We start from the raw sequence: 24017 nt of genomic DNA, 5'->3' as shown, positions 1-24017 counted from the left end.
ATGTTGTGCAAACACCACTAATTCCAGAAGATTTTCATAATCCCCCAAAGATACCCATGCCTGTTAGCTGTCACTTTCTATCTCCCCTTTCTGCAGCTGCTGGCAACTGACCTCCTTTTTGTCCTTTTGGATTTACCTATTCTAGACATTTCATATCAGTGGAATCATACAATATTTGCCTTTTGTATTTGGCCGTTTTCACTTAGCATAATATTTTCAAGGTTAATACAAAACTTGTAGCGTGTATCTTTACTACATTCCTTATATGGCTGAATAATATTCCATCGTGCAGCTATATCACTTTTGTTCATTCAGTTGATTGACAATTGGATTGTTTCTACATTTGGGCTATTAAAAAATAATGCTGCTATGAACATTTGTGTATTTTTATATTAACATGTGTTTTCAGTTATCTTGGGTATATACCTAGGAGTAGAATTACTAGATTATGTGGTAACACTTCATTTAAATTTTTGAGGAATTGCCAAACTGTTCTCCAAAGAGGCTACACCATTTTACATTGCTAGTGTTAATATGTGAGGGGTCCAATTTCTTTACTTTTTTACCAATATTTATTATTTTTCTTTAAAAAAATATGGCCATCTTAGTTTGTGTGAAGTAGGATCTCACAATGGTTTTGATTTGAATTTTTTTAATGAATAATGATTTAGATCATCTTTTCATGTGCATATTTTCCATTTGTATATCTTATTTTAGAGAAACATTTATTCAGGTCCTTTGAGTATTTTCTAGGCTAGAGGCTCATCAATTTTATTGATCTTTTCAAAGAATCAGCCTTTGATTTTGTTGATTTTTTTATTTCTTCTTTTCAAATGTATTGATTTCTACTCTAATGGTTCTTATTTCTTTCATTCTGCTTACTTTAGATTTAATTTGCTCTCCTTTTTCCAGTTTCTGAAGGTAGAAGCTTAGATTTTTGATCATCAGTCTTCCTTCTTTTCCAATTTAAGCACTTATTGCTGTAAATTTCTCTCTAAACACTGCTTTCACTGTATGCATCAAATGTTGATAAATTATATTTTTATTTAGTTCATTTAGTTCAAAAAAATTAAATTTCTCTTGTGATTTCTTCTACGACTCATGTTATTTAGAAGTATGCTTTTAAATCTCCAAGTAATTTGTGATTTTCCTTTCTGTTATTTATTTCTAATTTAATTCCATTGTGGTCTAAGAGCAGACTTTATGGGATTTTTTTTTTTTAATTAGTTAAGGTGTTTTTATGTCCCAGAACTGGTCTATCTTGGTAAATAATCCATGTGAACTTGAAAAAAATGTTGATTTTGCTGTTGTTGGATAAATTAGTCTATAGATATCCATTATATCGAGTTGATTGTCCCTTTTTTAAATTTATGCAATGCTCTTCTTTTTCTCTGTTAATTTTTCTTATTCTTAAGGCTGCTCTGTCTGAAATTAAAGTAAAGCTACTGAAGTAAAGCTACTGAAGTAAAGCCTTACTGAAGTAAGGCTGCTCTGTCTGAAATTAAAGTAAAGCTACTAAAGTAAAGCTACTGAAGTAAAGCTACTGAAGTAAAGCTACTGAAGTAAAGCTACTGCTCTGTCTGAAATTAAAGTAAAGCTACTGAAATTAAAGTAAAGCTACTGAAGTAAAGGCTGCTCTGTCTGAAATTAAAGTAAAGCTACTGAAGCTACTGAAAGTAAAGTAAAGCTACTGTCTGAAATTAAAGTAAAGCTACTAAAGTAAAGCTACTTCACATTTCTTTCCTTTTCTTTTTTTCCCCAAATTTCTTTGGATTAGTGTTAGTATGGTTTATGTTTCACCATTTCTTTAGTATAGATTTGTATGTGTCTTTATATTTAAAATGGGTTTCTTGTAGACAGTGTATAAGTTGGCCTTAATTTTTGATCCATTCTGACACTATCTGCCTTCTAATTGGCGTATTTAGCCCGTGACATTAAAGTGATTATTGATATATTTGGATGAAAATCTACCAAAGTTGTCACAATTTTCTATTCACTGACATTGTTCTTACTTCCTGTTTCATCACATGCTCTTTGTATGCCTTTTGTGGTTTTAATTGAGCTTTTTATACAATTCTATTTTCTCTCTTTTCTAGCATATCAGTAATATTTCTTTTTTTTTGCTCTTTTTAGTGATTACTCTAGATTTTGCAATATATATTTACAACTAATCCCAGTCCACATTCAAATAACAGTATATATATATATCACTTCACCAGTAGTACAAACACTTTATATCAACAAACTATTCCTAAGTCTTCCCATCTGTTTCTTATATTATTGATTTCATTCATTTCACTTATACATGAGATATAATCATGCATATAGTACAAAAGCATAATCAAGCATATAATACAGAAGCATACGTAATTGAATACATTTTTGCTATTATTTGAACCCATTGTTATCTTTTAGATGAATTAAGACTATGAAACTGTTATGTGTTAGATTAAAGAACTTAAAAAATGAAGTTTTTATTTTTAAGTAAAGTGTTTTTTGTTTTTTTTTTTTTTGCAGTACGCGGGCCTCTCACTGTTGTGGCCTCTCCCGTTGCGGAGCACAGTCTCTGGACGCGCAGGCTCAGCGGTCATGGCTCACGGGCCCAGCTGCTCCGCGGCATGTGGGATTTTCCCGGACTGGGGCACAAACCTGTGTCCCCTGCATCGGCAGGCGGACTCTCAACCACTGTGCCACCAGGGAAGCCCCTAGGTAAAGTGTTTTTTTCCTCCAGCATCCTCTAAGATTTTTTTCTCAGTTTTGATTTTCTCCATTTTGAATATGATGTTTCTAGTTTTAGGGCTTTTTTGGGCATTTATCATGTTTGGGCTTCTTTGAGTTTCCCATATATGTAGTTTGCTATCAGACATTAATTTGGGGGAAATTCTCAGTCATTATTGCTTCAGATATTTATTTTGTTCCTTTATCTCTTTATTCTCTTACTGGTTTTCTCATCACACATATGATACACCTTTTTAGTTGTCCAACAGCTCTGATATTTTATCATTTTTTTCAATCATCTTCTCTTTGCTTTTCAGTTTTGCAATTTCCTATTGACATATCCTCACATATTCTTCCATATCCATGTCCTCTCTAGTAACTGAGTCTATCAAAGGCATTTTTCATTTCTGTTACGTGTTTTTGTCTCTAGTATTTCTCTTTGATTCTTTCTTAGAATTTCCATCTTTCTGCTTATATTACCTATTTGTTCTTGTATCTTGTTTACTTTTCCCATTAGTAGACAATGTGCAAATATGCTAAGAACTCTTAGCATATGAATCATACTTATTTTAAATTTCTGATCTGATAATTCCAACATCCCTGCCATATTTGAGTCTGTTTCTGATGTATGAACTATCTGTTCCAACTGTGTCTTTTTACTGTTCGGTGTGCCTTGTAATTTTTAGTTATAGCTGGATATGATGTATTGGGTAGAAAGCACGACAGTAAATAGGCCTTTAGTAATGTGATGATAGATTGTGGAGGAATGAGAAGTGTTCTGTAGTCCTGTGATTAAGTTTCAGTTTTGGTGATCCTGTGCCTCTGGACTGTGAACTTTACCTATGCTTCTAGTACCCCCACCCTTTGGTGGGACAGGATGGCTACAGTGGGTAGGTTGGAATCAGGTGTTTCTCTTCCCTCATGGAAAACTAGGCAGAGCTGAAGTTGAGTATTTCTCTTGAAAGGATAGAGCAGGCTGGAGTTGGATATTTTCCTTCACCCAGGTTGTTTAGACTCTGGTAAAGGGATTTCACTTGAGCACACACCTTGTTTGAAGAACAGATACTCTGGTATATTTCAAAATTGTTACTTTTCCCCTTCTCCTACCTATAATCTAAGGGGATTCGCTTCCAATATTCATTGTGATAGCCTGATTGAGCTCCTAGAGGTAAAGCTCAGAGGAGTGTGGAGGCCCTCTTACAGCTGGTTCCCTCTGGAGTTTTTAACTCTCAGTCTTGTACACCCTGAGCTTTCCGATATTCATCAATTATAATTCAGATTTTCCTACCTCAGTACTGGTTCCCATAGTTTTCTGCTTGTGAGTTTCTGCTCAGGTAAGTTGTGATTCTGTGTATTTGCCTGTCCATCTCTCCACCTTGGCGGGTAATGGTTTCCCCTGTGACCTTACTTCTCTGAGGGATCTAAGATGAGTAGTTGATTTTTCAATTCATTTAACTTTTTATTTATTATTAGAACAGAGTGGCTGTTACTGAGTCCAAGCTTGTACTGCTTGCTGCATGACAGGCCAATTAAATAAATAAGAGATGAGCTGTTGGGGCAAGGAATGGTGACTTTATTTGGAAAACCAGTAGACTGAGAATATGGTGGACTGTTGTCCCAGTCCTTGCCTGGGTTTGGATGCTAGTTGCTTATAGAACAAAGTGGGGGAGGTGAGGAGGTAAAGTAAAAAAGGTGCTAAGTTGCTGCAAGTATTTCCTGGTTCCAGCCAGATTCCAGAGAGGATGTGTTTATTTCTTCCTTCCTGCAACCATTCACAGGTGGGCCTGGTCAGGGTGTTTCCTGTGAGCTAAACAAAGGTATTTTAGCTTAACACTTAGTCATGGGAGGCAGAGTTCCTGAAGGGGGACCATTATGTGTACTTTAAGTTATAGACAACATCCCTTTAGTGATTGGCTTGTAGCAAAAGCAGTAGAATACAAAATTTTAAGTGAAAGGAACAGATCCAATGTGGAGTCAGATTTGTTCTTCCCAATTACATGGTAACGCCGAAGATTCTTATATGCTAGTCCCAAACCAGAAGTTTTTCTTTTTAATTTTAATAATAACTCACATTTTCAATATTTCATGTGGGTCCAGGTTCATAGATAGAAGACTCAACATCCTGAAGGTGTGGGTTCTTCTCAACTCGATTTCTATATTCAGTGCAATCCCTCTCAAAATTCCAGCAAGCTATTTTGTTTTTATCAACAAACTGATTCTTAAATTTATATGGAGAGGCAAAAGAACAGCCAGAATAGCCTACACAGTATTGAAAGAATAATTGGAAGGCTGACAAGACTTACTGTAAAACAACAGCAATCAAGACAGTATGGTTTGGTGAGAGAATAGACAAATAGGACTGAAATATACCCACATAGATACAGTCAACTAACATTTGACAAAGGAACAAAGGCAATACAATAGAGAATAGGCAGTCTTCTCATCAAATAGTACTGGGACAACTGGACATACACACAAACAAAACAAAAGTATTACTCTATACACAGACCTTACACCCTTCACAAAAATTAAGTCAAAATGGATCATAGACTTAAATGTAAAACTCAAAAGTATAAAACTCTTAGGTGATAATATAGGATAAAATCTAGATGGCCTAGAGTATGGTGATGACATTTTAGATACAACACCAGAGGTATGATCCTTGAAAAAAATAATTGAATAGCTCTGCTTCATTAAAATATAAAAATTATGCCCTGCAAATAGACTGTCAAAAGAGGGAGAAGACAAGCCATAAACTGGGCGAATATGTTTGTAAAAGCTCTATCTGATAAAGGACTGTTATTCAAATTATTCACAGAACTCTTAAAAGTCAATAATAAGAAAATGAAAAACCTGATTAACAAATGCACTAAAGGGCTTCCCTGGTGGCGCAGTGGTTGAGAGTCCGCCTGCCGATGCAGGGGACGTGGGTTCGTGACCCGGTCCGGGAAGATCCCACATGCCACGGAGCGGCTGGGCCCGTGAGCCATGGCCGCTGAGCCTGCGTGTCCGGAGCCTGTGCTCCGCAACGGGAGAGGCCACAACAGTGAGAGGCCTGCGTATCGGAAAAAAAAAAAAAAAAAAAATGCACTAAAGACCTAAACAGACCTTATCATAAATGATACCCAGATAGGCAAAAAAACATATGAAAAAGTACTCCATATCATTAGTCATTAGGGAAATGCAAGTTAAAACAGCAATGAGATATGACTACATACCTATGAGAATGGGTAAAATCCAGAACACTGCCAACACTAAATGTTGGTGAGGACAGGAGCTCTCATTTATTACTGGTGGCAATGCAAAATGACACAGCAATTTGGAGGACAGTTTGGCACTTTCTTTTAAAAACTAAACATACTCTTACCATACTATCCAGCAATCATGCCCCATGGTATTTACCCAAAGAGTTGAAAATTATGTCCACACAAAAATCTGCATATGGATGTTGATAGCAGTTTCATTCATAATTGCCAAAACTTGGAAGCAACCAAAATGTCTTTCAGTAGATGAATGGATAAACAGCTGTGGTACATATAGACAATGGAATATTATTCAGTGTTAAAAAGAAATGAACTATCAACCCATAAAAACAATTGAAGGAACCTTAAATGCATATTTACTAAATGCATGAAGCCAATCTGAAAAGACTACCTACTGTATGATTTCAAATATATGGTATTCTGAAAAAGGCAAAACTATGGATATAATTTAAAAAATGTGGTTGCCAAGTGTTGGGAGAGGAGAAGGAATGAATAGGTAGAACACAGATTTTTAGCACAGTGAAACTACTCTCTATGATATTATAATTGTGGATACATACCATTGTAAATTTGTCAAATTCATAGAATGTACAACTCCAGGAGTGAACCCTTATGTAAACTGTGGTCTTTGGATGATAGTGATGTGTCAATTTAGGTCATCAGTTTTAACAAATATCTCTCATGGGAGATGTTGTTAATGGGAAAGGCTATGCATGTGTAGGGGCGTGGAGTATATGGGAAATCTCTGTACCTCTGTTCAATTTTACTGAACCTAAACTGCTCTAAAAAATAATGTTTAAAAAATCTCATACTGATTTTTTTTCTAGTTTTTTAAAAATTAATTAATTAATTTTTCGCCGTGTTGGGTCTTCTTTGCTGTGCGTGGGCTTTCTCTAGTTGCGGCAAGCGGGGGCTACTTTTCGTTGCGGTGCACGGACTTCTCATTGCAGTGGCTTCTCTTGTTGCAGAACACGGGCTCTAGGAGTGCAGGCTTTAGTAGTTGTAGCTCGTGGGCTCAGCAGTTGTGGCTCGCGGACTCTAGAGCACAGGCTCAGTAGTTGTGGCACATGGGCCTAGTTGCTCCATGGCATGTGGGATCTTCCCGGACCAGGGCTTGAACCCGTGTCCCCTGCATTGGCAGGTGGTCTCTTAACCACTGTGCCACCAGGGAAGTCCCAATTTTTTCTAGTTTTTGCTTCTGTTCTACTTTTGCTTCATATTAAATGTTTGTTCCTTTTGTATAGAAATTATGCTTTCATTCATGTCTTTGAACACATTAATCAATTTATTTCTAATTATTTATTAGACTTCTACAAATCAGCTTCATCTGAGGTAAAATATTGTTTAATTTTTGATTTTGGGTGTCCATTTCACTTTAATTTTTTTTCATTTCTTCGAGTGTTTTGGATTTTTAGTTTGCGTATTTATTTCCTATGTGAGATGTCTTATATTCTCTTTCTCTGAGTATTCTGTCTAGCAACTTTGTAACTACCTTCTCTCAGCTCCCTGTGCTCCAAGTTCAAACTCGGTAATATAAAGGCAGCTCACAACTCCTCCCTGGTGATATTGAATATGTTAAAAATTCAGTTTCCAAGACAATAGGGCACTGTTCAGTTCCTCGGTGGGATGCTTTGTATGTTCTCTGCAGTCTTAGATATGCAACTTATTAAAAGCTGTAACCTGATGCAATGGTCAACACCTTTTGTTCTGGTCCTCTTTTTATGATATGGGGAACATAACAGTTTCTTGATACAAACTGTGACCCTTATTTTGGGATCCTGACTTGCACATAGACTTTTGAGTGAGTTTCCTTTACCTGACATGGCCAAATTCTCAGTTGTCGCCTCCAATTCCAGACCCGAAGACCATCATTTATGGTCTTATGAGGTGGCCTTCCAACCTCACCAACATTTCTAGTTTTATGAAGATGTTTATGTTCCCTTTGAACTGCCCTATGTGCTTCTTTTTCTCCTGTTTTTTTCTATTTCATTAACTAATTGTATTTGTGGTGAAGGAAGTGAGTCAAAACATGAATTCAATATATCATCTGTACAAGACATTCTTTGACTAGCTATTAACACTTATTTTAACACTTAACCCCTAGCTCATTCTGTTCCTCTACATGTTTGTAATGTTTCTTGAGTCCTTGAAAATGCCAAGCTCTTACCCACCTCAAATGAAGAAACAGTTTCCTCCACCTAAAACACTTCCATCTAAGTTCTTCACACGGCTGACATTTCATCTTCCCAGGTCATAGCTTAAGTCACCTCACCAGAGAGGCAGTCCCTGATCACACAATATAAGTGGACCTTCCTCCTGTTTCTTCTTCTTCTTTTTATTATTATTTTACCTCAGAATCTTGTTAGGTTTCCTCAGAGCATTCTTTAAGATGTATTACTTATTTATTTATTGGTTTATTGGCTGGTTGTATGACCACCATACCCTCCATCAGAAGGTAAGTTCTATATAGAGCATTTCTATGAAAGTTGTGTGGTTCAGCCACTGCCTGGCATTTGTTGAGTGAATGTATAAAATGAATCTTTTTGTGAATGAAGTATACCAGTGCTTAAACAGAATCCACTTTACACACACAAAATGTATGAGTCTAGATTGTTAAAACATTCTCTTTTTTCCTCTCATGAAAGTAAGGGGTGAACTAAATTCTAAATCAGTAAAGCCTACAGATAATGTGTGGTTATCTACATTTATAGGTTACAAATCAAGCATGATTATTGAAAATTTATTTAGAATTATCATAAGAAATGATTCCTTGCAACCAAGGGTAATCCTTGGACTTATTTATGTTGCAGTTCTCAGTGTTTGCTTTAGGTCTTTAGAAACACCTTAATTTTCTCACTGCAAAGACTATAAAATTTGAAAGCTGTTGATGGAAAATTATTGTAGGATTTACTTTGAGCTCAGAAGCAAAATTTTAGATACTTATTCAAGACTTATCTTATTCACTGAAGCGCAGCACCTTGATATGATTAAAAGCCTCCAGTGACTAATTCCCACATGAATTTTCTAAGTTATTCTTTTACTTCAGAAATATTTTGGAACCTCTTAAAGGTTTAGACTGAGACGAAAAAAAAGAATAATTACTTAGAACTTCAGTTTCTAAGAGCTTGAGTAGGAATGAGTTAGATTTTCAAATTCAGGTAAGTTAATACTTAATTCAATAGCTGTTGACAAACATAATTGATGGAAAATGTGTTTGTAGATCATGTGTTCTATTTTCTTACCAAAATATGTGAATTATAACTGGAATTCTATGGTTTGGAACAAACATGAACTTGAATTAGGAAATTTAATTAAATGTGGAACAATGGGGAAATTGTGAATAGGGAGGTAAAGAGAACCAAAACTCTTACACCATTCTATTATTTACCAAAACCTGCCAAATTTTGAATCCCTGTATACCATGTGATAAAGCACAATATGAAAATTAAGCTTCTGTCTTAGTCATCTGTTCATTATACACTATATTAGCTTGGGACGTTAAAGAAATATTTTAGTAACACTGCAAGAATTGCAGCCAGCAATCTTTTCCGGGTTATGTGCAAAGTAAACAGTGACTAGGAAGAAAACTTACTCAGTGAGAGAACTTTTTAATTTTATAACTATAACGTCTGGTGTAGGGGGAGGAAATGAAATTAAATTGCAAGGCTATTAATGAATTCTGATTTTGTTTAGGTATAGTATCTTTTCACCAAGAGGATATGCTGTATATCTTTTTAGCATGATAAGATCATAGAAAAAAATAGTAAGTGTTATTCTAATTTAGGCACAAACACTAGAAGAATTACTCGTGGCTTGGAAATGAAATAGTTTTAAACCAAGAGAGGGATTTTTTTGAGTACATGGAGGTTTCAGTTCCTTTCTACTCTGACGAGGAGCAAATGGACAGATTTTGCACCAAGAGGTGTTGCAATAGAAGAACTGGGCTTTTTAATGTTCAATATCATTTTGTTTATATTTTCCCAAGATAATTGCATGTCTTCACACCCTCTCATAGTTTATCTGTGTTATTTCTGATTCAGGCAGAGAATCAAAGCTTCATTCAATTCTTTTTGTAAAGCATCTAGTGTTGTTTTCAAATAAATGATGAATGAATATTTTTTAAAATATTCAACAATGTAAGAGGATCATTAGTTTCTTTATATGTTCATATTATGTTCATGAACTTTTCAAAATGTTGCTTATATTTCCTCCTCCAATTGCCATAGATCAGTCTTGCAGAAAATGTTCATTTGTCTCACTTTCATTGCACCCTCATCTGGCAAGCTTTCAGGTTCTATTAGAGCCACGGTAGTCATTTCCCTGGTGGTTTTGATACAATACAAAGAAACCAGATCAGAAGACCTGTTTATTTTATTTCTTCAGCTTTTCCCCTCAGTACTTAATATTTTATTTTCCTTTTCATTGAGATAGGTATCATTGCAATAATTTTACAGATCCAGGAAAAGTTAGATTCCTAATAGCCTCATTGCTGATACATGATTTTTGTCCCTGTACAGGTCTTTGATGTTCTGAACTCTGGGGTTGTGAGTTTGTTACATCATTACCCCATTGCTTTTGCCTTCATACTCACTCCTGTCTAGAGATCCTTATTTCCAATGAGAAGGGCTGGGAGGGAGTTAAGAAAATACTTACCACATAACCAGGAAGGAAACTGGCTCACACCCTGAAACATTTGAGCTCAGAAAAAGAGGCAAGCATACCATTAGGCTCATTTCATTAAAAAAAAAAAAAATCATCAGTAGTCATTCAACCTTGTTCACCCAAACTGGAGGTAGCACAGCAATGTGGTTGATAGCCCAACTCTGAACTATTAATATTTTGACAACCGAGATTTTTAAAAATTTATTTTTATTGAAGTATAGTTGATTTATAATGTGGTATTGGTTTCTGGTGTACAGCAGAGTGATTCCATTATACATATATATATGTTGTTTTTCATATTATTTTCCATATGGTTTATCACAGGATATTGAATATAGTTCCCTGTGCTATACAGTAGGACCTTGTTGTTTATCCATTCTATATATAATAGTTTGCATCTGCTGATCCCAAACTCCCAATCCATCCCTCCCCACCTCCCCTCCCTCTTGGCAACCACGAGTCTGTTCTCTATGTCTGTGAATCTGTTTCTGTTTCACAGATAAGTTCATTTGTGTCATATTTTAGATTACACATATAAGTGGTATCATATGGTATTTGTCTTTCTCTTTCTGACTTCACTTAGTATGGTAATCTCTAGGCCCATCAGTGTTGCTGCCCATCTTCTTTATCCATTTATCTGTTGATGGACAGTTAGAACAACCGAGACTTTAACAAGACATTAAACCTGTCCCCACCACTTCCTACCTAGGTAACATTAGACTTATTCTTTACTTATAAAAATATGAGGTCTATGGTCAATGGTCCTCCTTACAAAAAGTGTGTGCATATCATGTCGCTATTAATAATCCCCCTCTCTGTACATCCCTATAAACTGAGGCTTCATAAACATGCACTTTCACTGCACCCCTCTTTTTCTTTTCCCTACTAAAAGGAAACACACATACACATCCAAATAGGAACAAAATAAGAGCAATAAAAACAAAATTAAAAACTTAAATGTAGATTATAAAAATAGGGAAAACCAGTAAAGACCTAAGTATAGTATACCACATGAAAAATTTTAAAGTCTTACTTTAAAAATGAAACCAAGAAAATGGAAAGATTGAAGAATCCCATTCAAGAGAAAACTATGGGTTGCAGTCTATATGTCAGGACTGAATTCTAAAGGAGAAAATCAGGAAAAAATAAAAAGAAAGATGGGGAATATAGTTATATGGTTGAATGTTGAACTTGTCATAAGTTTAGATATGATGATTGCAGACGGATAAGGGACTGATTTATACTGGAAAACTGAGTTGCATTTTGTCAGTAAAGTATTATATTACCTCAACAAGATCTCATCTTATAGCCTTACATTTTAAATTAGAAATAATTGCTATCTCCTTGCCTGAAGGTTTAGCTTGATTATTAAATAAATAATGAGAAAATAAGTGATCATGGAAATAAAATAAATGCTTGAAACTGAGGTTTCCATTTTGATGATAGCTAATACTCCTGATAACTAAGTCTGTTTTCTGAAAAGGTCAGAAAAAAATTAATAAAGGAATGGTTTTTGAGAATGTGTGTGAGTTATTACTACTTAATTTCTCTGAGAGCAACGACAATAGTTGAATTTACTCATCCTTTAAAAATGCTTGTTTGGAGTCAAAGCATGGACATAATTATAACAAATTCAAAATAGCCAGTTTTACCCAGTTTAACCAAATAAGTTGTGAAATGAAGATGTGAGAATAATAAACTTCATTTAGAGGCTTCAGATATCATTTTTACTGTATTGACAGCTGTTCTCCGTCAAAGGCAGTTATAGAAGAGATGGGTTTTCAAGCTGTCTGCTTTGGTCTGATAGTCCTTGTGCTGCACTTCTTTTATCACAATGTGTCCTGTAATAATCAAATTCACAAAGCAAAGCAAGCCATATCCTAGAAATGATCACCTATTAAGCAATGGGAAAATGTAGTCAATACTAGAGAAAAATGTTTTGTTTTTTATTTCCTTTTGGTTTAATTTTTTCTCATTGATGAGAGTACACAGTTGATTCAGCATGTATTTTTTTTTCATTCAGTAATCAGAATTTTAATATTAGAGTTACTTAGATTTAGAGAAGAAAAATGTTTCCTGTTTACTTCTGATGTTTGATTGTTTACCAGATTGCATAACCTGGAACTTTGAATTCATAGGCTGAGCATCTTCCTATGATTGACTGTAACATCATATTCTAAGTTCCAGAGAAAGATACTTTGTGTTTCACTTTTTTCCCCCAAATTATTAGTATCTCAGTTTGTGTTCACAACACCCTTGACACTAGGTATGGCAAGGCTTGTACTATTATAATTTCATAGATACAATATCTAAGACCCAATATAGTTGGCCTAAAGTTCCTCCCCCTCAGAGTTTTTCCCACTAACCTAAAGAGAAGAATGCATCTTAATTCTTAATATGTTTAATAAATAAACAAATAACTGAATCGTTCTTATTTATCCAAGTTGATAGTCTACAGAGTCTGGGCCCCAGTCTGGTCTCAGTTGACAATAATGGTGTTAGGGAGGAAGCGAGAGACCAAATACCACTGACCCTGAAACTTCTGGACTCTTATCCATGTTCTGCACTGGACGAAAACATTTGCTTTTGCCTGAAGATACTGTTCAGAACTAAAAGAGAAATTTTATGGTTACAGTCAACTGGCTAGCAGTCCCTAACTCAGCCTCCCCCAAATTCCCATTAAAATATTTATGCAGACTGTGAAAAATAATGAAAATTCCTCAACATCAAACACTTGGACTGAGCATCAATTTACTTCTAGGATCTGAGAGAAATGTCTGCTTGGCAGAAGACTCCTTTCATGCTCTTTTGCTAAGAACAGTTTTAGTTGCCAGGCATTAAAGGGGACAATTTTCCCTCTCCAAAAATCTTCCTGCTGGCATCTTATTTTCTTCTGATGGAATTTCTTCTCCTCTTTCAAGGTATTGTTTCTTCTTGAATCCCATTGATAATGGTAAACATTAAAAAAAAAAACTTTCTTCTTTTTTCTAATAAATAATTTTCATGTATATTCTTGTGAGGCTCTGGGATGATATTCTATTTTTTTTTTTCATTTTGCATAATTTTTCCACAGAGGCCCTAAGGTCTACACTTAAACAGAAAACTGGGCAGCAGTTTCTTTTTCGAGGAACCAGCTTTTCAGCTAACCCGAGTACCTTCTCTCTACTTCTTCTCTCTTAGGACTCACCTGTCATAGAACACTTGTGAAGACACTAATTTGAGCATATCACATCCTGAGGGGTAAGGTGAGGACAGGGCTAAAATTCCCTAAATAAAATAATTTGGAAGAGAGCAGAAGTTCAGGTAGCAATAAATGTTAGCATTACATTTTTTATGACAACTAGACAGTGAGTGCAGAAAGAGGCTTAATTTAGAAAATATGCACAAAATATGCATAAAATATCAATGCTGGGATTATATGAAGGATTCCTACTACTGGTTTCCAGTCTGACATGTAGGGAGCTTGGAAGTCACTACTCCATCCTAACAAGAAGTAAAAAAAACTGAACAAATGTAAAAATCATCAGTTTTTCTTAGATCACTTAGAGAAGTGAGATCACAGGGCAAGCTGCTGCCCCAGAACTTGGAGAGACACATAGGAGAACACAGAGAACCACAACTTAACTGGAGCAGACACTCATGAGCAGGAATCGCCCGATGAAGCAATGCTGGGTTAGGAGAATCTAAACTGTAATCAATTGCTGTAGGCTCAGTGTAGACAGATTAGATAATTTAAAACCCCAGGGGGTCCCAGTCATAGGGGAATCCCCACACTTTTGTGGGTTTTACCACCAGTTCAACTAGGATCTCACAATGAATATTAGAGGAAAAAAATTCCCTTGTACAACAGCAGGGGGAGGGAAAAGTAGCCATTTTGAAATATTCCAGAGCATTTTTTTCTTCTTAAGAAGGCCTGGGCTCAAGAGAAACTATTTTATCAGAGTCTAATATACTGGATTTTTTTTTTTTTCCAGAGCCTAATCAACCTTGGGGAAGGAAAATACACAAATACAGCCCAGTCTTGCCTTCTATATATGGGAAGGGAAATATCCCACTCCAGTTCCCTCTAGCCTTCCACATGTGGAGAAGAGCAATACCAAGTTCCATCCTGTTCTAGCCATTCTGTCCTACCTAAGGGAGGGAAACTGAGAAGCACTGGTGAAGTTCTCAATTCAAGGGTGCAGAATTATGAAAAAAACTGAGACCTAATTATAGAACTACAGAATACTTTCCATCCCCCATAACTTACTGACACATTACTAAAGGCCTATTTACTGCAGTTCCTTTTACCCAGGACATGTTACCCAGTTTTTACCAAAAAATTACAAGGCATACGAAAAGAATAAAATACAGCCTAAAGAGATGGAGCAAACATTAGAAACAGACTCATATATGGCAGGGATGTTGGAATTACCAGACCAGGAATTTAAAGTAACTATGATTAACATGCTAAGGACTCTAATGGAAAAAGTAGAAAACGTGCAAGAATAGATAGGTAATGTAAGATGGAAATTTTAAGAAAGAATAAAAAAGAAATGCCAGAGATCAAAATATCAGACAGAGTAAAGAATGCCTTCAACGATCCCCTTAATAGACAAGGCACAAGTATGGCATCTCTGAGGATATGTCAATAGAAACTTACAAAACTGAAAAGCAATGAGAAAAAAAGAGTGAAAAAAATGGGATAGAGTATCCAAGAACTGAGGGACAACTATAAAGAGTGTATCATACACATAGTGGAGCTATCAGTAGGAAAATAGAGAAATAGGTGTGAGGTGATATCTCATTGTAGTTTTGATTTACATTTCTCTAATAAATTAGCAACGTTGAGCATCTTTTCATGTGCCTTTTGACCATCTGTATGTACTAATTGGAGAAATGTCTATTTAGATCTTCTGCCCATTTTTTTATTGGTTTGTTTTTTTGATATTGAGCTGTATGAGCTGTTTGTATGTTTTAGAGATTAAATGCAGTCTCTTCAATAAGTGGTGCCAGGAAAACTGATAGGTACATGTAAAAGAATGAAATTAGGACATTCTCTAACACCACACACAAAATAAACTCAAACTTAAATAAAGACCTAAAAGTAAAACTGGATACTATAAAATTCCTAGAGGAAAACATAGGCAGAACACTCTGACATAAATTGCAGCAATATCTTTTTGGATCCATCTCCTGGAGTAATGGAAATAAAAACAAAACAAAACAAAATCCAAACGGAACCTAATTAAACGTAAAAGCTTTTGCACAGCAAAAGAAACTATAAACGAAATGAAAAGACAAACTACAGAATGGGAGAAAATATTTGCAAATGATGCAACTGACAAGGGATTAATCTCTGTCATTTTTTGAAGGACAGTTTTGTCAAAATCTTGGTTGGAAGTTTTTTTTTTTTTCCTTTCAGCACTTTAAATATGATATCCTCCTGTCTTTTCACCACTGTGGTTCCTGATGAGAAATTGGCTGTTAATTTTATTGAGGATCCCTCATAAATGATGACTCACTTCTTTCTTGCTACCTTCAAGATTCTCTATCTTTGGCTTTTAAAAGTTTGATTATAATGTGGCTCAGTGAGGTATCTTTGTTTTTATACAACTTGGAGTTCACTTCATTTCTTATATTTGTAGAATCATGTCTTTTATCAAATTTGGGAAATTTTTAGCAATTATATCTTGAAACATTCTTTCTACAATTTTCTCTTTCTTCTCCTTCTGGACTCATAAGGTGTGTGATGGTCTGCTTGATGGTATCCTGCAAATATCTTAGGCTATGTTCACTTCTACTCATTTTTTTTCTGTTATGCATGCTCGATGATTTCAATCACCCTGACTTCAAGTTTGCTGATTCTTTTTTCTGCCTGTTCAAATCTTCTATTAAATTCCTCTGTTGAATTTGTTTTTTATTTCAAGTATTATATATCTTAGCTCCAGAATTTATGTCTGGTTCCTTTCTACACTTTCTTTTTTTTTATTCACACTTTTCTCAAACATCGTTTTCCTGATTTCCTTTAGTTCTTTCCTTATGACTTCCATTAGCCCTTTGAACATGTTTATAACAGTTTAAATCCTTGTCTAGTTGCTTTGATAACTCTGGGCTTCCTCAGGGATGGTTTCTGTACACTTATTTTGTTCCTTTGAATGGAGTATACTTTCTGTTTATTTGTATGCTTTGTAACTTTTTGGTTGTTGTTGAAAACTGGACATCTAAATATTATGTGATAACTCTGTGATCAGATTCTCCCCCTTCCCTAGGTTTTGTTTTATTTGATTGTTGAAGACTGTGGTCCATTAGTTCAGATACTCTTCTAAACTATTTTTACAAGATCTATATTCGTTGTCCTGTGGTCACTGAAGTCTGTTTTCCTTTCTCAGGTTCAACAAATGTGTTGACAGATATGTCCTTGGATGAAAGGAGCCAAAAAGAAAAACAGAATGAAAAGACCCCCCCCCCAAATGAGAAAAAATAGAACTCTAATGAGTAATCAAAATAGAAGAATTGCAGCTATACACAACAACAAGGATTTATTTGCATTTTGAGCAGCCTTCCAGTTTTTATTTCATATTTATTTTAGTATCACCAACTTGTCAGTTGTAACTTTTTCTTTTTTTTTCCATTCAGACATCAGAAATATCCATTCCATTCTCTTTTATACAAATCTAAGATTGCAGGTCAACTATATATATTAGAAAGCTTTTAGTGTCCCAAAGAGATTCTACAATACTTTCTTTACCAGTTGTTTTTAGGCACTCAATTTTCTATCTTCCTAGTGACTTTCTCTCTTCCTCTTAACAAGCAAAAAGAAGAAACTTTCAAACAGGAAAAGACAAACAGCAATTTTTCTTTTTTTTTTTTTTTTTGCGGTACACGGGTCTCTCACTTTTGTGGCCTCTCCCATTGCAGAGCACAGGCTCCGGATAAGCAGGCTCAGCAACCATGGCTCACGGGCCCAGCTGCTCTGCAGCATGTGGGATCTTCCCGGACCAGGGCACGAACCCGTGTCACCTGCATCGGCAGGTGGACTCTCAACCACTGCACCACCAGGGAAGCCCAGTGATTTTTCTTATGTTGACTAAATTGTCACTAAATGACTGAACAGAAGTAGAAAGACAATATACATCACAACAACTGACATCCAATAGATATTCTTTGTAGCTTCAAAGAATATAGTAGATAATTCTTTGTAGTGTCAGGAAAAGAACTAATTTTCCATTCTAAATAAATAAGAAGCATTCCCTCTTCTGACAATTATTTATAGATTGTAACTCTTCTACTAAGAGTTAATTGAAACATAAATTAAATGGCACATCATTTAGAAGTTGAGGTTGCTCCTGGCATCCTGTAATTTTACAAATTGATGAAATCCTTTTTGAAAGAAATTATATCTTTCACCACAGACCATTACATTTTGAGAAACATTTTAAAACAAAAACTGTAGCAGAGTTTATATAAATGGGTTCATCACTTTCTCTCCCCAAGTTCTCAATACAGCATGGTTCCATGAGTGTTTGCATATGCTCAAAAATGGTCAAAGCCAAAAATAGCTGTCAAATGTATATAGTAATTTGTAAATTATACTAACATTTATTTTGTTCATTTAATATAACTTTTGTAGTAAGTCAGTATAATCCTCAAGAGTTAAATACATTATGTTTCAAATAAAACATAGTAAGCATTTAATCTGTTTACCATTATTAACAACACTCCATGGCTGAAATCTGTCATACTAACTACATAAAAGAAGCAATAGTAAGTCCTGGATTAAACATATGAGTAATTCAAGTTTCATTTACTCTGGAAAAGCAAAGGTTGATATGTTTTATATGGGTCACAATTAAAATCATCAGAAAAATTTAATGTTGTTTTTGAGTGTGGCTGTATACTTTTCAATTTGTTCAAAAGGCTAAAAGTCACACTGGAATTTAAACATAGTAGAACATTAACCTTTCTTTTAGGTGACATGAATTTCAGCCAAGAATTACTTTTAAATGCACATGAATATATTCTATATGATTATTATAGTCTTAATGAAGCAAGCTGACTTTTGTCACTTACATCAAGTTGTGGATTAATCGTAAACACTACACTTTCAAATCCAAATTAATTCCACTTGAAATTGTCATACTCTTCAAATGTATATTAAAGTATGTAGCTATTTTGATTTTCAAAGAAAAATAATAAATCATGTATTGTATCTCTAAACCAAAAGCAAATGCAACCAAAAAAATTTAGTTGGTGCCATCCTTATTTACCTGGGAGGGTAATATCTATGACCAAGGGAAGATGACTCATTCTCTATTTTAACACAAAATATGAATTTCTCACTTCAACAGAAAAACAAATGCCTAAAAATAGAAAGCTTGTATCATAGTCCATGTAGGTATCCCTCTGAACATTTGTATGTATTCCTCTCTTCATTTATTTATTCATTTATTAACCTCTTATATGTACCAAGCATCATGGTAGGCACTATAAAAATCAAGATCAAAAGAGGATCCCCAGCTTCTAGTAATGATACAGGAGCTTATATAAAACTAATCTTGATGACAAAATTATAGAGTCTGGACAAAACAAAATGCAGTAAAATGAAAATAACTCTTTAAGGGCATGGGAGAATGACTAAAGAAAGCAGAAGCTTGAAGGAAGAAAGTCATGCTGGATGAGATCCACATTTGACCAGTTTCTGAATGAGGACACTCCCAGTGTGTGCTGTATATGAGGAATAGAGGTCAACAAGAAAGTGTCATTCTTACTGGCCGAATAGTCAGAAATTGGAATTAGAGGCTGCCAGAATATCTGGGAACTGACATAAAGGTGAGAGACCCAAAGATCTACAAGTGAATTCCCTCAAAGTTTTGCCTTGACCACTGAACAGTGAGTGCATGGTACAATACTCCAAGCACCTGAGAGCACAAACAACAGCTGAAATATTGAAAGGGGTAAGCAGAGATGGCAGTGGTTTGGATACAACAGTGAAATGGTTTTGGGTTCAAGTCTTACCAAGTTAGACTTGGAAAGCACCTCACACTTTTACAGTTATTCTTTAGGGGTGAGAATAATGTTCACTCTTAGGCTTTTGTGCTAAGAGTAAGGGAAATATTGATAGATACTCCCTATCAGAAAGGAAAATAAGCTTCTCTTCAGAATTAAGATGACATACCAATAATTTAAGCAGGAAAATAAAACATAATGCTTTTCATAGAATGATTAAAGCATTCTTGGTCTCTAAAAAGTGAGGTACGCCAAGTATAACATTAAAAAATTAATAGACATGTGAAGAAGCAGAAAATGTAATCTATAATCAAGAGTAAAAATAATCAATAGATGTTGAAATTAGATGACAAGGAATTTAAAGTAACTATGTTAACTGTGCTAGAGAATCTAAAGGGAAACATGAATACAATCAGTGAAGAGATGGGTAATTTCAGTAGCGATACAGAAACTCAAAAAGAGTGAAATGGAAATCATAGAACTAAAATACGTATCTGAACTTGTAGAAGAAAGAGTCACCGAACTTAAAGACAGTTAAATAGAAGCTGTCCAAACTGAAGCATAAAGAAACAATGTTTGCAAGTGAACAGCACTTCATGATCCATGCAACAGTATCATGTGCTCTAGAAAGCACATGATTAGAGTCATAGAAGTAGAGGAGGTAGAAAATAGGGCAGAAAGAACGTTAGGAGAAATAATAGAAAAATTTCCAGATTTCACTAATATCAGTAACCCAGAAATCCAGGAAACAAAGCAATCACCAAGCAGGATAAAAAAATCCCACCTAGTCAAATCATAGGCAAACTGCTAAAAACCACACATAAAAAAAAAGATTTTTAAAAAATTGTTAAAAGAAGTTGTTAAAAGTAGACAGAGACATTGATAGTTATCTGTTACAGGGGACTACACGTAAGAGACTGCATATGGGGGAACAAGGATGCAAAGGACAGTTGATCTCTTATGAGAAATAACACAAGTCAGAAGGAAATGTAACTATTTTTGATCTATGAAGAGAAAACCCCTTATCAACCTGGAATTCTGTATCTAGCCATTTACCTTTCTAAACTGAAGGTAAATTAAAGCCATCTTTGAAATTGAAAAGAAAACAAAAAACAATAGCAAGGTTGGAGAATTGTTGCAGATCTGTACTAAAAGGAAATTTTAGGCTTAAGGGAAATTATAGCAGATGAATTTACAGTTTACCCTTGAAGAACTCAGAGTTAGGGATGCTTACCCTCCATGCAGTCAAAAATGTGTGTACTGCTATCTCTGCCTCCAAAAAAACAAAAAACAAAAAAAGGAATTAGTAAAGGACTCACCCAAGGGCAGGAAGCCCTGATAGAATCAGGGCTCATATCGTGATCTCTAATTGAACACAAAGTTTTTCCCACACTTAGTTACTTTAAAAATGTTTAAAATAAAAATACAGGTAACTGTATTTATTGGAAAAAACTCTAACTGTAAGTGGACCTACATAATTCAAACATGTGTTGTTCAAGAGTCAACTGTAAAGGAAAAAATGAATACTGGTAAAGGAAAACATGAGTAATTACTTTTAAAAAACTTTTTTGTTAAACTTCTTAAAAGTCAATTGGATGTTTAATGCAGAAATAATAACAATGTATTGTTAATACATATATAAACAGATAGATATGTTTATATGTATGCACATGTATTTATACATCTCTATCAATATGTAGAGTAGCAAAATATATAACAACAATAAAAAGGACAAAAGGGGTTGTAAATGGAGTTTTATTGTTTTGATGTTTTTTAAGTTTTTGTAAAATAGTGTAATATTAATACTAGGCAGGCTGTGATAACTTTTGTCTGCCTATTTCTATCCCTAGGAAACAAATGAAAATATAATGCACAGAGATATATTTAAAAAGTCAACAGAGAAAAAATAGGATTCTAAAAGATGTTTGATTAACCTGAAAAGAGAAAATTAAAAAAGGAATAAAGACGAGAGAAATGGAAAACCAATAGCAATGTGTAAATTTAACCACAATCATATCAATAAATACATTAAACATAATTGAATAAGTACTACAATTAAAAAGCAGAGGTTGCCAGACTGAATATAAAAGCAACATCCAACTATATGCTGTCTATAAGAGATACAAAGGCATATACAGGTTGAAGTAAAAAGGTAGTTAAAGAATAACCATAAAAAACCCAAAAACAAAGGTTTTAAGACAAAAGTATTATCAGAGATAAAGAGGATTATTTCATAATGTTGAAAGGTCAATTCATCCAAAATTTATTGCAATCTTATGAACATTAAAAAATCAAAACTGAAAAATATGTGAAGCAAAAATTGACAGATCTAAAAGGACAATTTGACAAATCAACCATATCAATAAAAGGTTTTGGCATCTCTCTCTCTAACAGAAAAGGAAGGGGAGAAAAAACGGTAAAGATATAGAAGATTTGAGCAACATTATCAACCAATTGACAGTTCCAGAACACTACTGCAGTCTCCATGTGCATATGCAATGTTCACCAAGAGAGACCACGTGTAGCTGTAAAATGTCTCAGGTACATTCAAAGGATTTAAATCATAGAGTGAGTTCTCTGATCACTATAGAATTGAACTAGAAATTAATAGGAAGAAGAGTATAGAAAACTTCAAATCTTTGCAAATTTAGCAACAGATTTCTAAACAACCTACAGTTCAAAGAAGAATCAGTTAAGGAAGTTAAAAGAATGTTTTGAACTGGATGATAAAATTTTGCCTACATTTGCAAAATATCACAAAATTATTAATGAGAAGGAAATTTATAGGTGTATAAGTTTGAAAAGAAAAAAGGTTTAAAATCAATGACATAAGCTTCCAACTTACACTAGAAAAAGAGGAACAAATTAAACTCAAAGTAGAAAGAAGGAAACGAAAAAATAAGGGAAGGTATCAATAAAATAGAAGACAAATGATAGAGAAAGAAAATAAAGTCAAAAGATGTGTTCTTTGCAAAAATTAATAAATTTGGTAAACCTTTAGTAACTCTGATCAAGAAAACAAAAATAGACAACACAAGTTACTAATATTAATAATGAAGGATGACACATTACAGAGCCTACAGATATTAAGAGAATAATAAGGGAATATTATGAATAATTTTAGGCCAATAAATTCAGCAACTTAGAAAAATTGACAAAGTACCAAAGCTCACTGGTTAATTAATAGAAGAATATCTGTATATCTATTTTAAAATTAAAATTTGTAGTTTAGAACTTTCCTACAGAGAAAAGTTCAGGCCCAGATTACTTTACCAGTGAATTATTTTACATAATTATGGAAGAAATTGTATCAATTTAAATAAAACCTGCATTAGTTTCCTAGTGCTGCTGGGAACAAATATTACCACAAACAGAGTGGTTATAAACGACAGAAATTTAATCTCCCACGGTTCTGGAGGCTGGAAGTCTGAAATTAAGGTATCACCCGAGCCATGTTCTTCCTGCAGGCTCTAGGGGAAAATCGGTTTTGTGCCTTTCTCTTAGCCTCTGGTGTTGCCAGCAACACTTGGTGTTCCTTGGCCAGTAGAAGCATCACTCCAATCTCCACCTTGTTGTCACGTGGCACTCTCTCTCTGTGTCTCTCCCTGTGTCTCTTCTCTCTTCTTAAAAAATACAGCAGTCATACTGAATTCAGGCCCATCCTAATGTCCACATTAGATGTAACTTGATTACATCTGCAAATCATGCCTGATTTCCAAATAAGGTCACAATCACAGGTACGAGGGGTTAGGACTTCAACATATCGTTTGGGGGGACACAATTCAATCCATAACAAACTCTTTCTGAAAATAGAGGCCAACTCATGAGGCCAGCATAACCCTGATACCAAAATAAAAGAGAGATATTGCAAGAAAAGAAATTTACAGTGCATAGCCCTCATGAACATAGATGAAGAAAATCCTTGGCAAAAAAAAAATTAATCAAATTCCTCAATATATAAAAGGATAGTTCATCATGACTATTGATTGAGGTTTATCATAGGGAACAAGGTTGGTTTCCTATTGTAAAACCCAATATGTATTTCACCACATTAATGAAATAAATGAGAAACTATATCCTTTCAATAAATGGAGCAAAAACATTTGTTTCTTATTAAACATTGTCATGATAAAAACTCTCTCATCAAACTAAGGATAGAAAGGAGCTTCCTCAATCTGATAAAGTACATCTATGAAAAAAGGGCCTCTATACCATGAACCTGCCTAATGTTAAGAAATTGAGGAAAATGCAGCTTTCTTTTTAGGGAATTCTGTTCATCGTGTATTGGAGATCTTAGTGCACTAAGCCAAGAAAAATACTTTCAAAAGCATAAAAAATTGGACGTAAAGAATTCAAACTGTTTTTATTTCTAGACAATATGCTTGT

General features: G+C 34.6%; 1 long non-coding RNA gene across 1 annotated transcript in view; it reads left to right on the top strand.

Moving 5' to 3' along the window:
* Positions 1-2527: 2527 nt before the first annotated feature.
* The window catches only part of LOC307183099, a 169705-nt gene continuing 148215 nt past the window's right edge, over positions 2528-24017 (top strand). Inside the window, exon 1 of the long non-coding RNA XR_013827358.1 lies at positions 2528-2709. This is a non-coding gene — a long non-coding RNA (uncharacterized lncRNA). The remainder of the gene's footprint in view (positions 2710-24017) is intronic.

The sequence above is a fragment of the Stenella coeruleoalba genome, assembly GCF_951394435.1.
Source record: "Stenella coeruleoalba genome assembly, chromosome: 1".
NCBI classification, from domain to species: Eukaryota; Metazoa; Chordata; class Mammalia; order Artiodactyla; family Delphinidae; genus Stenella; species Stenella coeruleoalba.
Note: the sequence above shows the minus strand (reverse complement) of the source record. Positions and strands in the feature narration are given on the sequence as shown.